This window comes from Halyomorpha halys, unplaced genomic scaffold (genome assembly GCF_000696795.3).
Source record: "Halyomorpha halys isolate HHAL.00 unplaced genomic scaffold, Hhal_1.1 Scaffold30.1, whole genome shotgun sequence".
In the NCBI taxonomy this organism is placed as follows: domain Eukaryota; kingdom Metazoa; phylum Arthropoda; class Insecta; order Hemiptera; family Pentatomidae; genus Halyomorpha; species Halyomorpha halys.
This window is the reverse complement of record NW_027110126.1, coordinates 1,262,062-1,266,343: the sequence shown is the minus strand read 5'-3', so window position 1 is coordinate 1,266,343 and position 4,282 is coordinate 1,262,062. Positions and strand designations below refer to the sequence as shown.

At 33.1% G+C, this 4,282-nt stretch overlaps 1 protein-coding gene across 1 annotated transcript in view; it reads right to left on the bottom strand.

The window, feature by feature from the left end:
• Pdfr (Pigment-dispersing factor receptor) overlaps positions 1-1,048 on the bottom strand; it is a gene marked incomplete in the record, with an annotated part of 376,134 nt that extends 375,086 nt beyond the window's left edge. The window contains 1 exon segment of the mRNA XM_067048194.1: positions 1,017-1,048.
• Positions 1,049-4,282: the final 3,234 nt, after the last annotated feature.

Here is a 4,282-nt window from a genome sequence, read left to right as displayed (position 1 = left end):
ATATATTACGTTTCTATTCGTGATATATCTGCTTTTTCCATTTGTTATTTCTCGACTGCTTAATGTTGAAAAAATTCTAGAAAAATATTTTTAATTTATTACGAACAACTTCATTGACTCTTTTTTTTAGTGGAATCCATTTTTAAATTATCAATAAAATGTTTCAGGAAAAAATTCCCTTATACGCTCATTGTACAAAAATGAAATTAAATTACAGCAATTTTTTTATTATTAATTTAATTTTATAGATATATATATATATATTGTCATTATTTTAGTAAGTTTTCGGTCTTGAAGTATATTATTTAGTTTCATGAATTCCACTCCATTATATACAAGAATTTGTTTCTTGGAACTTTTCATTTACAATATATTAAACAAACTTTAACACAAAATAATTTTTTTTTAAAAAAATGTTTTTTTATTTCTATTTTGGGGAAATTTGTTTTTCATTTTTTAAACTAATTTAGAAACGAAATTTGCAAACTTAGATCTTAATTTTAATCTTTGTGGATGGTACAATTTTGTTTTTTAACTAATCATGATTCAATAAAAACAGTTCACAATGATGAGACTTTTGCAAATGTCTAAAAGGAAAAGGCCGAAACGTTACTTTAATGTTAAATATATATATGTACAAAATAAGATTGTTAAAAGTAAAATTAATTATTAAAAAATTGTATTCTTATATAGTTTTATTTTTGTACAATTTAGCTTTTATGTTGTCTTGAGGAACGTTTCTCCTCAATCATTTTGATAGATACTTAATAAATCTTTATTTTTAAAAATAAATTCTTACCCCCTCCGTAGTTATCCTACCTCCAGAAATTGTATTCAAATTCTATGTTCCTTAAGCATAGAAATTATTAAGTTTCAAATATTTTTATAAATTGGGGATTTTATAAAATATTATAATCTGTTGATGAACAGGGGAGGTTCGATTGAAGTTTTAATTTTTTTTATTTAATATGACGAATTACGATGTGTGAAGTACGTAAAGATGTAGTAATACTCACAACGAGGCAGAGCATCCCATAGCCCAACTGCTACTGAGGCTCGGATGCTGAGCCAGAGGCGGCTGCCTGTAGCGCCTCTCCTAGGGCGCTCCGACAACTTCAGTCGTCTCCCCTCAAAGGCAAAATTTAATATTCAAAATAACGTCAAGGCCTTAATAAGTTGTAATTAAGTATTTCTACTAACTTCTTCCTCTTGACCGACATGATCCTTATCATTACAGAACAGATATTTAGGCAGTAAAAACCCAAAATGTGCAATAAAAACTGAAAAAGTGTATAAAACACCCAAATCCTGCAATAATCAACTTTATTTTACACTTTATAATATTAATACATGGAAAGTTTACCTAACCATGTTTGAATTAAATTAAATCAGCTAAACATTTTCTATATGTATCCCAATGTACATAACAACTGATTTACTTACATAACTACTTTGATTAAAAACATAAATTTTTTTCCATAGATAAAGAGCTACGAGAAAGCGATTTTATATTCTCATCATGAAGGCTGGAAGTTTTCGCCTTCTCTTAATATTAAGTTTTCCAAAAAAATGTGTAAGGAGACAGGAGTCAAAATGTAAAAAAGGAAAAGGATTTAAAAATATTCTTTCGACCGAAATTTCCCATATCCCTTAAAATTTCACATAGCATGTTCTTCCACTTAGCTTTTCAATTGTCTATTTAAAGACTTTAATGTTCCCTAAGTAACCGATCTAGCCCGAACCAGACATCACTCCTTCCATTATAAACTCTCTAACCACTCAAACCCCTTAGTTTCTAATCTTGCATCCTCTTCCATTCCTGACAATCCTCCGAGGCGCCTGAGAAGAAGATGGCCACGAGACCAGCTAATGTAAAATGTCATTAGAGTGCTACCGATGGGTAGTTTCTCTACACGCCTGTAACACTCCAATTTAACTTAGATCAGATTTACTAAATGTATTATAATGTACAGTTGTAAATAGCAACAAATAAATATTTAAAAAAAAATTGTGTATTTACTTGCAAATATACCAACCACATTAACCAAAATACCAACAAGTAGTAAGTCAGTGTAAAAAAAATATTAAAAAGTTAAATTTAAAATGTATAGAGGGTAAGTCAATATTTATCCGCAATTTAGTTATATTTTTGTTTATGTTGGTAGCACTGTCGTTTTGCCTTTATGACGCATGCTTTGTTTATTTGTTGTTATGTCTATGCAAGTTTTAACCTGCTAGGTTAGTTTCATTATCGCTGTCGTGCTGTTAATCATGGCTGCTCCGCTTTCTATTTGCACCAGAGAAGAGTTACGTTTAATAATCTGTTTTTTGTGGTCAGGAGGCGTATCATCATGTGGGCTGTGGGTATTTAGGAGGCATTGGAGTGGTCTACTTAAGAGGTATTGGAGCGGACTGTGAGCCGGCAGTCACTTATTTACCGACGCATCGCCGCCATTGTTCAATCAATTTGTGTTGGAGCTGGCAAGTTTTTTGAATTCTCTCTCGCCGACTCGCCGGCAGTCATTCTCACCTAGGGACGCTACCATTGTGCAGTTAACATTTGTTTGAAGCTGTCTTGTTACATGGCGCTCTTTTCCCCCGACTTCTTGGCAGTCATTCTCACCTAGGGACGCTACCATTGTGCAGTTACATTTGTTTGAAGCTGTCTGGTTACATGGCGCTCTTTTCCCCCGACTTCTTGGCAGTCATTCTTGCTCACCGACTCTCCGCCATTCTAGAGTCAACCTGTATTTTGGAGCACCGTTTTTTTCAGTGACCCTCGCCCACCATTATATTTTCACCAGCTCATCGAAAGCGGTAATCTCGGAGGAGATAAATTATACTTGGATTGGAGTTCTATCTGTGGGTAGATTCTCCACATGTTTGTATCATGTCACTATGTCACCTACAGCAAATTTACTTGTTGTATATATTTGTATACAGTTGTAAATAACAATAAATAAATTATTAAATAAAAAATCATTGAAAGACTCAATATTTTTTTTTTTTTTTTTTTTTTTTTTTTAACCAAAATAAGTTTAATTTGTATAATCATATATACATTTTTCCTGCTTTATAATTCATTTAATTTTGTATAAGGTAATTTATCATTAAATTTTGTATATCACTTAGGTTTTTTTTTATAATTTAATTTTCTTCATTATTTTTTGTGATATTTATTTCAGGTCCTCCGTTTTAATTTAACCCGAACCAGTGAACATTTTACTCAGCGGAAGAGTTTGGTTTTTCACTCACGAAATACCCCTCGACCCAACAGGAACAAAAGATGTAATTGCTATAAAATCTGGTTTCTGCTTATCAGTATCAATATTAGTTACGATTGAATTGCTGATTGTAAAAAAAAGCTGTTCTTTTTTTTTTTTGCAAATATAATACAAATTGACACTCCAAGATTTGTGGAGTTAGCATTCCACTAAAATTTCTACATTAGAAGGTCTCGAGGACATCTTCTTTGCATACTCCTCAAAGAAATAGGAGCGGAATCAATTTCTATCAGAGGTAGATCGAATAAAATTTCTATCAGGAATAGAAGAGGAAGGTTAATGTGATTTGTAACGACTAAACCAGTACGTTTAGGTGATTAGGGAGCTTATTATGAGAGGATTGATTAGATTAGGTCGGCTACATTTAGATCTTTATGGATGATTTTATTTTTAACAAGAATCTATTACAAGAACATAATGTTTGAGTCAATTAAAGAGAATGCCTTACACAAGAATGTAGGACTAGACGAAGAATTGATAAATAACAAATCATAAAAAATATTCCTTTCCAGTCGCACCAAATGCACCGAACTTTCCTGGCCGTTAGTCCTAGTTTGGCCACCGTTTGAGCTGCTTCACCGCGCTTTGACCACGATCGGTTTTCGCACAATGTTGTCGTATGTGATCCATTTCTCATCCCGTCACCATCTGTTTAAGAAATGGGCTGATTTCATTCCGTTAGGCCAAAACTTCGTAGATGGAAATTCGATTTACCATGTTTTTTAGTGTTAATTAGTGTGGCACTCAAACATCAAGTTTCTTTTTGAACCCAGCTTTGTGCAAATGGTTTAAAACTGTTTTACGGTCGATGTTTAGCTCCTGTGGGATGCTGTGACTACTAACATGCCAGTCAACTTCGATTATTTCTGTGAGTTCATCGACGTTTTCGACGACGGGCCTGCCAGTGCGAGGTGCGTCTTTAACCTCAACAATACCCGAACGGAATCGACGAAACCAAAATTGCGCATAATTAGCTGTTACAGTATCGGGACCATAAA